Here is a 14,023-nt window from a genome sequence, read left to right as displayed (position 1 = left end):
TTATCTGACTAATTTTTAACTTTTAGGTAGACTTTTGTGAGCTACCTTGGAATGTGTCCTGCATTTTATTTTTTTATGGAGAAAACTGTGTTGTTACTAGTGGTATGTAGAACGTTTCTGCCCTCCGCTAGTAGCTAAAGGAGCCCTGGTGGCACAAATGATTAAGCACTTGATGTGTTAGTCTGGGTAGGCTAGAAAAACAAATCCAGAGACACTCATATGTGTATAAGAAAGAGCTTTATATATAAGAGTAATTGAATATTGAGAAAACATCCCCGTCCAGTCCAGATCAAGTCCCTAAGTCTGATATTAGCCCATATGTCTGATATCATTCTATAAAATCCTCTTTAGGCTTATGAAACATGTGTAATGATGCTGAATTCAGGAAGATCACAGGCCAGTGGGTCCAGTAGTGTTATAAGCATCTCAGCGCTGGCAGGGGTCTCCAAGTGACTCCTCTAGCTCAGGGCACTAGGTAGTTCAATGTGTCTTGTCAGCTGCAATTTCTCCCAGAGAGTGGGGAGAGAGAGAGAGAGAGAGAGAGAGAGAGAGAGAGAGAGAGAGAGAGAGAGAGAGAGAGAGAGAGACCGACTCCCGCTTCCAAGGAGAAATACCAGAGTTCCCAGAATCCTCAGGAGAAGGCCATGCCCACACAGAGGTCTCATTGGCTATCACTTGATTGACAGGCTAGACTCCACCCCTTCACCCTTAATCCTCAAATTGACACCCGATTACGTAACTGCCACAGTAGGCTACCAACCTAAAGGTAGGTAGTTCAAGCCTACCCAGTGGTTTTACCAGAGAAAGACCTGACAACCTGCTTCCATAGAGATGACAGAAAACCTCATGGGCAGTTCTACTTTGTCATGTGGCATTGCTGTGAGTCAGGTAGTAGGTGTGCTACCTTGAGGTGCCTGGACGAGTGGGATAATTAGAGAATTGTTAACATCCAGCCTCTGTAGAACTGGTGACAAATGCAATCTAGTGAGACTGGCTCGTTGGCACAGAGTTGGATCCTACTCTGATGACTTCATAACGTGTAATGAAGGGAACTGTTGCTTGGTCCTGTGTCATATTCATGAGTTTGAATGTAGCTGAGTCCATTGTTGTAGCTATTGTATCAGCTCATCTCACTGAAGGTTTCCCCATGTCCCCTAGTCTTCTACTTTATGAAATATGATGTCCCTTTCTGGTGATGGGTCTTTTCTGATGATATATCTAAAGTAAGAGGGCCAAAGTCTCAACATCCTTGCTTCTAAGGAAACTTCTGGTTTTATTTCTTCTAAGACTGATTTTTCTGTTTGTTCCTTGCCAACACCACATTTTAAATACCTATGCTTTCTTGTTTGTTTTTTAAAATCATTTTATTGGGGGCTTGTACACTCTTATAACAAGCCCTCCATTGTGTCAAGCACATTTGTACATATGTTGCCATCATTTTCAAAACATTTTCTTAAACCCTTGGTTTCGCCTCATTTCCCCCATCCTCCACCATCCCGCCCTCATGAACCCTTGATAATTTATAAATGATTATTTTTTCATGTCTTATACCACCTGCTGTCTCCCTTCACCCACTTTTCTGTTAAATACCTGAGCTAATTCTTCTTCTACCTTTCATTTTTATTGTCCAATGACATATGAGGTGACAGAAAAGACCATGGCTTGGTCAGGTACGTCACAGTCATCAAAGTAATATCTTTACTTTTGAAAAATTTAAAGATGATTTTTACAGTAGATTTATCCCAAGTAATATGACATTTAATTTCTTTTTATATATATATTTTTAATCTTTTTATTGGGGCTCATAAGGCTCTTATCACAATCTTTACATACATCAATTGAGCAAAGCACCCTTATACATTTGTTGCACTCGTCACTCTCATAATTCACCTTCCACTTGGGTTCCTGGAATCAGCTCGGTTTCCCTTTTTTCCCCCCATCCCCCTCCCTCCCCGATCCCACCCCTGGTCCCTTGATAGTTTACAAATAATTATTATATCTTATCTTACACTCCCCGGCGTCTCCCCTCACCCGCCTCCCCATTGCCCATCTCCCAGAGAGGAGGTTACACATAGATCTCCGAGATCGGTTCTCCCTTTCTACACCCCCTTCCCTCCTGGTGTCGCCACTCCCACCGCTGGTGTTGAGGGGTTCGTCTGTCCTAGATTCCCTGTGCCTCCAGATCCCCACTGCACTGCTGTACATCCTCTGGTATAACCAGGTCCGCAAGGCAAGGTAGAATTGGGGTCATGATGATTGGGAGGGGAGGAAGCGTTCAGGAACTAGAGGAAGGTTTTGAGTTTCATTGTTGCTACACTGAACCCTGAGTGGCCCATCTCCCCCTCACTACCCCTCTGGAAGGGGTGTCCAGCTGTCTATAGGTGGGCATTGGGTCCCCATCATGCACGACATTTAATTTCTTGATGGCTGCTTTTATGAATACTGATGGTTGATCCAAATAGAATAAAATAATTGACAACTGCTCTCTTCTCCAATTTAAGAAGTGGCACTTTACCACTTGTGATGATTGCTGTTATGTGCCAACTTGGGTAGGTCATGATCAGCATTATTTATCTGCCATTAAAAATTAATATAAGGGGAGTTTCCTTGGAGATGTGACCCACACCGTACCTATATATTTATGGTCTGGAAAAACTCTCTCTATTTCTATAGCTGATCTCTGGTTCTTGGGACCTGAGTCAGAAGTCTATTGCCTGATTTGGGGATTCCTTAGCCCCCATGGTCCCATGAGCCAGCAGCCTGCTGGTGACCTGCCTGTTAATTTTGGTTTCATCAGTCCTTGTAATCCTGTGAGAGGAAAGGTCTGATACCTGATCCATAGTTTTAGAATATAGGAACTTCAATAACTATGTGAGTCACTTTATTGAAAGATCTATCTATCTACATATATCCATACATATCTATATCCTTATACATCTACATATAAATGCAATGGTTTTGTGTCTCTAGAGAATACAGTCAAAGGTATTTGTTACTGATAGTGGCTCTGAATCAGTGGTTTTCAACCTTCCCTAATGCTGTGACCCTTTAATACAGTTCCTCATGTTGTAGTGACCCCCTAACCATAAAATTATTTTCCTTGTTACTTCATAGCTGTAATTTTGCTACTGTTATGAATTGTAATGCAAATATCTGATATGCAGGATGTATTTTCATTGTTACAAATTGAACATAATTAAAACAGGATGATTAGCCACAAAACAATATGTAATTAGATATTGTGAAATGTTTACTTCGAATGATAAATGAACATGGATAACAGTCTTCACACTGGATACTCGTAGGTGGGTGTATCTGCATGTGGCTGGACCCGCCTGGAGACAGATAGAGGAGCGGTGTCTCGGTTCCTAAGACAATTGGATATATGTGTTTTCTGATGGTCTTAGGTGACCCTGTGACAGGGCTGTTTGACCCCCAAAGAAGTCATGCAGATACGAGTGCCCAGTGTGAAGACTGTTACCTATGCTACACCATGCTTCTAGACAAAATTTCATTTATTTGTCATTAGAAATAACTATTTAACAATATATAAATACATACTGTTTTGTGATTAATCACTCTGCTTTGATGTTCAACTTGTAACAATGAAAATATGTACTGCATATCAGATATTTACATTATGATTCACAAGAGTAGCAAAGTTACAGTTATGAAGTAGCAAAAAAATAATGTGATGGTTGGGGGTCACCACCACAAGAGGGACTGTAGGCAAGGGTGGCGGCATTCGGAAGGTGGGGAACCACTGCGCTAGGACAGGGCTAGGCGTTACGTGGTAGCAACTCAGCGCCCTCGAAGTGAAGACACCCCCACCGCCCGTCACTCCTACCACGGTGAACCGCGCATAAGCCTTTAAAATGCCATATTCCATACCTTTTCAAGTCCAGGTGAGTTTAACCGGGGTTTCTCACTTTGGCCACTTATGCCTTTCCTTCAGCCCCAGTGTTCTCATCTGAAGATGAGTCCAATCCAGCTCCAACAAGCAGGCGCCCACAAAAGTGCTTTGTAGCACTGAATGGATGTGACAAGCGTATCTTTTAATACCTCGTTCTTACGGCAATCTAGTTAGGAAGGAGTAAGTCTACTCCCGCCATGAGGAACCCGAGGCTCCACTATGTTGCAGTGAGCTCCTCCACCTGGAATGCACTGCTAACATCAGGACGTTGTCTTAAAATAGTGCCTCTAACACCCGTCCTCCAGTTTAACACCATGTCCAAACAGTACTCTGTGCTACTGTCCACATGGAGCACAGTGCTCAGATACGATCTGAGGAAACTGATGTCCAAATATGGACTTGCCATAGCAACGAAAATGTTAGGCAAGAAAATACATAAATAAATTGTTGTTATGTGTCCTTGAGTTGGTTCTGACCCATAGCAACACTGTGCACAACAGAAGAAAACACTGCATGATCCTGCGCCAGCCTCACGACTGTCCCGGTGCCTGAGCCCGCTGCTGCAGCCACGGTGTCAATCCATCTTGTTGAGAGCCTTCCTCTTTTTGCTGCCCTTCCACTCTATCGAATATGATGTCCTTCTCCAGGGACTGGTCTCTCCTGGCAATCGGTCCAATGTATGTAAGCTGAAGTCTTGCCATCCTTGCCTCTAAGGAGCACCGTGGTCATACTTCTTCCAAGACAGATTGGTTTATCCTTTTAATAGTCCATGACACGTTCCACATTCTTCTCCAGCACCATAATTCAAATGAATCTATTCCTATATGGCCTTCCTTATTCAATGTCCACCTCTCATGTATATATGATGCATTCGAGAGTACCACAGCTTGGGTCAGGCGCATCTGAGTGCTTAACGTAAGATCCTTAGACTTCAGTACTCAAAGAGGTCTTGTGCACCAGATTTACTTAATGCAACATGTCTTTCGATTTCTTGACTGCTGCTTCCATGAGCATTGATTGCGTGGACAACTTCAACCTTTTCTTCATTTATCATGATGTTTGATGTTACCTATTGGTTCAGTTGTGAGGATTTTGTTTTTCTTTACATTGAGTTGTAATCCACACTGAAGGCTGCAATCCTTGACCTTTATCAGCAAGTGCTTCAATTCGTCCTCACTTTGAGCAAGCAAGGTTGTGTCATGTCCATCTCACAGGTTGTTAATCACCCTTCCTCATCCTGAGACCACACTCTTCTCCACATAATCCCGCTTCTCTGATGATTTCCTCAGCAAACCCTTATGCACATCTTTGAAACAAGGTCAAATACTAAACGCCTAAACAGAGAATATATATATATATATACATATCCCCACATTGTGCTAATCTGCAGTGACTAGAGAAACAAATTCACGGACACTAATAGAGCTGACATTGCTGAAAACCAAACAAAATAATAAAAACGTTAACTTCCTATATACTTTCCAGAAAGCAACCCAGTAAAGCACGTGGGCATATCTGATGTCTCACTAGCCAGAGAAAAAACACTACCATGAGGCAGAAGTCAAATAAACATCCACTCTTCGTCTTTATGATTTGTTTCTCTAGTACCCCTCTCCTGGTACCAACATGTGTTAGTCCAAGTGGACTAGAGAAACAAATCCATGGACACTCATATGTACATAGGAAATAACTTTATATACAAGGGCAATTGAATATTGAGAAAACATCCCAGCCTAGTCCAGATTAAGTACATAAGTCCAATATTAGCCCATATGTCTGATAACAATCTATAAAGTCCTCTTCAAACTCATGAAACACATGCAATGAGGCAGAATGCAGGAAGATCACAGGTCAGTGGGTGCAAGTCTTATGGATCCAGTGGTGGTAGAAGCATCTCAGTGCTGGCAGGGGTCTCCACATGGCTCCTCCAGTTCCCAGGGCACGGGATCTATCAGCGTAGTACCATGTGTCTTCTCAATGAACATCTCTCAGGGAGTGAGTAGAGAGCGAGAGCAAGAGAGAGAGCGAGAGAGAGAGCGAGAGAGAGGTAGAGAGAGAGAATGTTTCCCCCTCCAAGGAGAAAATACAGGAGCTCCCAGAATCCTCAGGAGAAGACCATGCCCAAACAGAGGCCTCATGGCTATATCCTGGTTGATAGGCTAGACTCCACCCCTACACTGTTAATCCTCAAATTGACACCAGATTATATAACTACCACATACCCCCACAGGCCCTTAATATATTATGTATTATTATTTATGCATATCTTGCACCGCCCAATCTCTCCCTTCACCTACTATCCTGGTATTTGTCTCGCTTGAGGCGGGGGTTATTCTGCCATCATTGCTATCCATCCCCTTTCTCCCCTCTTCCTCCCCCTCCCCTTTTCCTACCCTCCTGGAATCATTACTGTTTCTCAGGGGGTTTGTCTTTCCTGGGTTCCTTAGATTGAAAGCTCTTGTCTGTGCCACTGGATGTACACCGGTCTAATGGGGTTTTCAAGGTAGGGCTGAGATCATAATAGTGGGGGCGGGAGGAAGGATTGAAGAACCAGAGGAGTGTTGTGTGTTTCATTGGTGTTAAACTGCCCCCTGGACGTGTTTTCTCTTCAGTGCAGCCCCTCTGCGCAGGACTGTCCAATTGTCTACGGATGGGTTCTGGGTCTCCACGATGGCCCCTCTCCATCACTCAATGAGATTGCTTATATTTGACCCTCTGATGCTTGTTCCCGTCGACCCATTATGATCACAAGGCTGGAGACACCAGGGTTTTTCTATATGTTATCTTATATATGGTCACCATTAAATTGACTTTCCTCTAGTTTTAAAATTCTCCGCCCGCCCGCCCCCCCAAACTATAATGATCCCAATTTTACCTTAAAAATCCAGCTAGATCAGAGGATGTACACTGGTACAGATAAGACCTGGAAATACAGGGAATCCAGGACAGATAAACCCCTCAGGACCAATAATGAGAGTAGAGACACCAGGAGGGTAAGGGTAAGGTGGGGGGAGAAAGGGGCAACCAATCACAATGATGTACAACAGAAAAGTGGGTGAAGGGAGACATCGGATAGTGGAAAAATAATAATTTATAAATTATCAAGGGTTCATGGGAGAGGGAGGAGTGGGGAGAGAGAATAAAAATGAGGAGCTGATACCAAGGCCCCAAGCAGAAAGCAAATGTTTTGAGAATGATGAGGACAACAAATGTACAAATATGCTTGACACAATGGATGTATGTATGGGTTGTGATGAGTTGTATGAGCCCCCAGTAAAATTATTTATTAAAAAAAGAAGTGGGGGGCCATATCCTAATTATCTTTTGGTCACTAATTTCACTCAGCATAATATTTTCCAGGTTTGTCCACATTGTAGCCTGCCGGCATCAGGGCTCCGTGCTCTTTGTGGCTGCAGCATGTTCCACTCTGCGTATGTCCCCGAGGTGTGCACTCACCTGTTGACAGGCACATCTGAAAGGCCACCTCCACTTTCAGCTCCTATGCACAGTGCTGCACTGAACTGTGTGTACAGGTATCTGGGTTCCTGCTTTCAATTCTTTTCACATTTATCTTTTTCTGGTGGAAAGCATGCACAACAGAACATTGAATATTTTCTATGTGTACAATTAAGTGACACTGGCTACATTCCTCCAGGTATTCAACCATTCTCAACCCCCTTCCTCAAATTGTTCCTCTGCCTTGAATGTAAACTCACTGGACACTAAGCTCCTTACCTAAACTTTTGAATTCAATCCTGTTGTATATACTTATATAAAGTGAGCACAATGCTCAGGCAGATATTCTTTACTAAGTAAGTGCAACTCTTTGTTGGGGACCCTGGTGGTACAGTGGTTAAAGCACTTGACTGCTAACCAAAAGGTTGGGGGTTCAAATCCACCATAGAGGTGGCAGGCTGCCTCTATAAAGATGTGCTGCCTTGGAAGCACGACTCTACTTCAGGGCCAGTTTGAGTTGCAGTTGATTTGAAGGACAAACTCAAACCAAACTCACTGCTATCGAGTCAATACTGACTCACAGACACCCTACGGGCAGTGGGTTTTCATGGTCTTTTTTGAAGAAGACTTCAGGGGATATTCTTTTAGACATTTTTAATTGACATATAATGCACATATGCAATTAGAGAGTCCAAATATATTTAAAAGAGTTGTGTAATTCATGCCAAAATCTATGATAGATCATTTTCTGCTTTTTGTGCTTAATGTTGTTAGCTCTCTATTTCTCCTCCAGCTCCCCATGTCATGACCCTAGGGAATTATTAATCGAGTTACTGACTCTACAGATTTACTTATTCTGGATTTCATATACAGAAAAAACACACAAAACAAAATAAAGAGACAAAAAGGTAAATTAAACCCAATAACAATGACAAAAACATGAAATATTAAAAATGACACGAAAACATGAACCATTAAAAATGGAATACATTTAAAATAGGTCAAAAGGAAGATCAAATGGTAAGGTGGTACATTTTAATGGTCAGCCATGATCGACTTTATAATGCTGTGTATCTGATAGTAAGGCTGTTCCCCTCTCTGGACGATGGCCAGAGACTTAATACTCATGGGAGGAGCCCTATAAATGGGTTTGGGTTTCCAGTATCATCCATGGCCTGCTATAAACCGGTGTTCAGAACTGAAGCACTGATACTGTTCCTTCTTCCAGGTTTGGATTTTATAATTTATAATCCTTGCTTCATGTAGGCTGGTGTGATTTTTCTGTGTAGACTTAGTTGATGCCTCACTCAGATGGCTTCTTGTTTTGGAATAAACCTTTCCCAAGCCCTATCCTTTCTGAGAGCCGGGCACCATCTGGTTTCTTCACTACACGTTATGCATCATCTCTTCAGTGATCTCTCTATGAGGGCAAGTATTCAGTAGGGCCATTCCATAAAGGGTTATAAAGGGTCTTTGGGAGGAGACGAGCCAGTCAGGGTGCGATGTAGCAACGATGAAAAATACAACTTTTCTCTAGTTCCTAAATGCTTCTCCCCCCACCACCCCCGCCACTGTCATGATCGGAATCCCACTTTGCAAGCCTGGCTAGACCAGAGGATGTACACTGGTACAGATAGGAACTGGAAACACAGGGAATCCAGGACGGATGATCCCTTCAGGACCAGTGGTGAGAGTGGTGATACTGGGAGGGCATAAGGAGGGTGGGTTGGAAAGAGGGAACCGATTACAAGGATCTACATGTGACCTCCTCCCTGGAAGACAGACAACAGAAAAGTGGGTGAAGGGAGATGTGGGACAGAGCAAGATATGACAAAATAATAATTTATAAATTATCAAGGATTCATGAGGGAGGGGGGAGGAGAAAGGGAGGGGAAAAATGAGGACCTGATGCCAGGGGCTTGGGTGGAGAGCAAATGTTTTGAGAATGATGAGGGCAATGAATGTACAAATGTGCTTGACACAATTGATGTATGGATGGACTGTGATAAGAGTTGTATGAGCCCCTAATAAAAAAAAACACACACAAAAAGTAGTTGTTCTTAGATTAGGGCTAAGATTAAGTGTGAGCCCCAAATTCCATTTATATATTGTGTTTTGTATACGTCCCTGGTTCACTTTAGAGACAGCATTGCGATATAATGGAGAACATTATAAATCATCCCCATGTGGCATAAGTAATTTTATTGATAGCAACAGCAGGTTAGCTGGTGGTGTAGAATTAAGCCACTACCTGCTTGTCAGTGTGTTGTACTCTGGTGGCTTGTTTGTTGCTGTGATGCTGGAAGCTATGTCACTGGTATTTCAAAGGCCAACAGCATCACACAAAGTGCACAGGTTTCAGTGGAATTTTCAGACTAAGGACAAGCAATGAAGACTCCCCACTTCAGAGGAAGTAGCCACTGAAAATCTTGTGCATGGCTTGGGAACATTATCAGACACGGAAGAGCTAATGAATGGAAGCAGGCTATTGTTGGGGATAGTGCCCGAGGACAGGCTTCTGAGGTGCAGAGGCTCTCAAAAGGTGACCGAGGAGGAGCTGCTTTCGTGGAGTGGATTGACCGGGGTGCTGGGAGCTGGGTGAAGCCTATGCGAGTGGAGCCTTGGGAATCTTCATTTGCTGAGGGGCACGGCTAAAGATAAGCAGAAAGCTGCAAAAATCTGCTAATGGCCAGAAGTTGGAATGTGCAAAGGATGAATCTAGGAAAATTAGAAGTGGTCAAAAATAAGTGGAATGCATGAGAATCTATATAGTGGGCATGAATGAGCTGAAATAGACTTGTATTGGCCATTGTGAATAAATTTATATTACTTACTATATAGGGAATGACCTTGCTTGTCGAAAGTAAGGACTTGAAGCACTTTCTGATGAAGAGCAAGGAGTGCAGCCTTCAGTGAAGATTGCAACTCAATGTAAAGAAACCCAAATCCTCACAATGGCATCAATAGATAACATCATGATAAAGGGAAAAGAGATTGAAATTGTCAAGGATGCCATGTTGCTTTGATCCATACCAATTCTCAGGTAGCAGCTGTCAAGATAGCAATCAAAGCTGCGCTATATTGGGTAAATTTGTGGTACAAGACCTTTTTTTAAAATGTTGAAAAGCAAGGATGTTACTTTGAGGACTAAATTCTGCCAGACTAAGGCATGGCATTTTCAATTGCCTCAGATGCATGTGAGAGATGGACATAGAATAAGAAGGACTGGAGAAGCATCCAAGCATTTGAATTATGGTACTGGTGATAAATATTGGAAGTACAATAGACTGCCAAAAGAACAAACAAATCTTTGTTGGAAGAAGTACAGCCAGAGTGCTCGTTAGAGGCAAGGATTTTTAGACTTCATCTTCTATACTTTGGACATGTTGTCAGGAGAGACCAATCCCTGGAGAAGGACATCATGCTGTTAGAGGAAAAGCAAAAAAGTGGGAGGCCTTCCTCTACTCAAGTCCTCTCGCAATGTAAGAACACTTTGTTCTAACAACCTGGCATTCTGTGATGCTCACCTTCACAACATGATTGCTGAAGACAAAAGAGGTGCATAAGCAAACATGGTGAGGAAAGCTGATGGTGCCTGACTATTACAGATATAGTGTGTCTGGGGTCTTAAAGGCTTGAAGGTAAACAAGCGGCCATCTAGCTGGGAAGGAACAAAGCCCACAAGGAAGAAGCATGGAAGCCTGTGTGATCAAGAGGTGTCGGCAGGATCAGGTATCAGGCATCAGAATATCCGAAACAAACAATCACAGTGATGTGAATGAGGGCGGTTGGAGTGGAAACCCAAAGCCCATCTGTAGACAACTGGACATTCCCTCACAGAAGGGTCACAAGGAAGGAATGACACAGCCAGGGTGCATTTGGCACTGAAAAAATAGACAACATTCCTCTAGGTCTTTAATGCCCCCCCACTCCCAGCTCCTCTCATGATCCAATTTCTACCTCGTAAATCCAGCTAGACTAGAGCATGCACATTGGTATATATAAGAGCTCTCAACACATGGAATCCAGGATAGATAAACAACTCAGGGCCAATAATGAGAGTAGTATCACTCTGATACCAGGAGGGTAAAGGGGAAGGTGAGCGGGGGTAGGGGGTAGGGGTGGAAAGGGGAATAAAAGGGAAACCGATCACAATGATTGATGTATACCCCCCCCCCCGCACACACACACCCAGGGTGACAAACAGAAACATGAGTGAAGGGAGACAGCAAAGTATAGAAAAATAATAATAATTTATCAAAGGTTCACGGGGTGGCAGGAGGCAAAAAAAGAGGGGCTGATATCAAGGGCTCAAGTAGAAGGAAAACGTTTTGAAAAGGATGATGGCAACATATGCACAAATGCGCTTGATACAATGGATGTATGGATTGTTAGAAGAGTTGTAAGCCCCCAATAAAAGGATTTTTAAAAATAAAAATAAATAAATAAGGGGGAGGCCCTCAAAGACATAGGTTGACACAGTGGCCACAATAGTGGGCTCAGTGCAGGATTCATTTTGCAGATGGCGCAGGAGCAGGAAGTGCTGTGCTCTGCTGGGCACAGGGTAGCTGTCTGTCAGGGCGCAGTCCATGGCACCCGACAACAGCGACAAGCGACAGTGAGTGGTGCATACATCGAAATAATTGCTGCATCGGTGGCATTTTCTTGACTGGGGAGAGAGATTATCCTATTACAGACAGCATTGAACTTCAAGATCAATCTTGAAAGGTCTTTCTTGAAGACCAAGGTGGTGTTATTCCTCTTGAATCCGTCATTCTTGGCATCGTAAGCCATGTGATTTTCTCAATGAAAATGGCCAATGCCAGTCAATTTCAGCTCACTAATACCTAGAGCATTGATCTTTATGTGTTCCATTTCATTTTTAATAACTTCCAAATTCCCCAGATTCTTGTTTTGTACATTCCAAGTTCCAGTGATCCCATCCGTGTCATTATGGTGGACTCTACTCTGAGAAGGCAGTTCTTGCTCAGTCACATGTGAATGCCTTCTGACCGGAGGGGCTCATTTTCTGGCGCTATCTCTGACAGTGTTCTGCTTCTACTCATGAGGCTCTCAGTATCTGATGATGTCTCCCGGCTGTCCTTAAGGCTTTCTGTGCTAATGCCTCTGAAGTGGACAACCCGTTCCTTCTATAGTCTGTTCTTAGTCTGGAAGTGTTGCTGAAACTTGCTCACTTTGGGTGGCCTTGGGCTATTTGCAATACCAGTGACATTGTTTCTAACATCACAGGAGCCAGGAGAGTATGACAAACTGACAGACAAGTGGTGGGTTTTTATTTTAGATTACTTGGATATATCTTGGACATGATCAAGTCATATATATATATATATGTATATATATATATATTCAGTTGAAAAATTAATATGATGCTTAACGTAAAATATAAGAAGCATTTCCTCATTATCACAAAGAAGATGATATTAGCCATTGGGGATCCACTATTTCTTAATTTTATTCAGGAAGTACAGACCAATGCAATTAGACAAGAGGGGAAAGGTGTATATATATATATATAGGAGGGAATTATTTGCAGGTGATATTACTCTATAATACCAACACTCATAAGTAATCAATTGAAAAACTGTTAGAAATACAATATAGCTAAGTAAAATAAATAAAAGCTCGTCATTTTTCATCAAGACACATCTTATTAGTTATCAGGCACCAAAGAACAAAAAATCATATCATTGGCTGCACACCTCCATGATATGATCGCTGAAGACAAACGGGTGCATAAGCAAATGTGGTGAAGAAAGCTGATGGTGCCCGGCTATCGAAAGAGATAGTGTCTGGGGTCTTAAAGGCTTGAAGGTGAACAAGCGGCCATCTAGCTCAGAAGCAACAAAGCCCACATGGAAGAAGCACACCAGCCTGTGCGATGATCATGAGGTGTCAAAGGGATCAGGTATAAGGCATCATGATATATATACCATAGTGAATGAAGGGGGAAGTGCAGAGTGGAGACCAAAGCCCATTTGTCAGCCGCTGGAGATCCCCTCACAGAGGGGTTTAGGAGAGGAGATGGGTCAGGCAGGGTGCAATGTAGTACCAATGAAGAACACAGCTTTCCCTCAGATCCTGGATGCTTCCTGGCCCCAACTACCATGATCCGAATTCTACCTTGCTGGGCTGGATAGGGCAGAGGTTGTACACTGGTGCATATGGGGGCTGGAGGCACAGGGAATCCAGGGTGGATGATACCTTTAGGACCAGGGGTGTGAGGGGCGATACAGGGAGAGTAGAGGGTGAGTGGGTTGGCAAGGGGGAACCGATTACAAGGATCCACATGTGACCTCCTCCCTGGGAGACGGACGGCAGAGAAGGGGGGGAAGGGAGACTCCGGATAGGGCAAGTTATGACAAAATAACGATGTATAAATTACCAAGGGTACATGAGGGAAGGGGGAAAGGGGAGGGAGGGGAAAAAAAGAGGACCTGATGCAAGGGGCTTAAGTGGAGAGCAAATGCCTTGAGAATGATTGGGGCAGGGAATGTATGGATGTGCTTTATACAATTGATGTGTGTATATCTATGGATTGTGATAAGAGTTGTATGAGTCCCTAATAAAATGTAAAAAAAGAAAAGGAAAAAAAAAGAAAATGATTAGGGCAAAGAATGTACGGATGTGCTTTAT

Source organism: Tenrec ecaudatus, chromosome 2 (assembly GCF_050624435.1).
Source record: "Tenrec ecaudatus isolate mTenEca1 chromosome 2, mTenEca1.hap1, whole genome shotgun sequence".
NCBI lineage: Eukaryota > Metazoa > Chordata > Mammalia > Afrosoricida > Tenrecidae > Tenrec > Tenrec ecaudatus.
The sequence above is the reverse complement of the archived record's forward strand: the minus strand, read 5'-3'. Positions refer to the sequence as shown.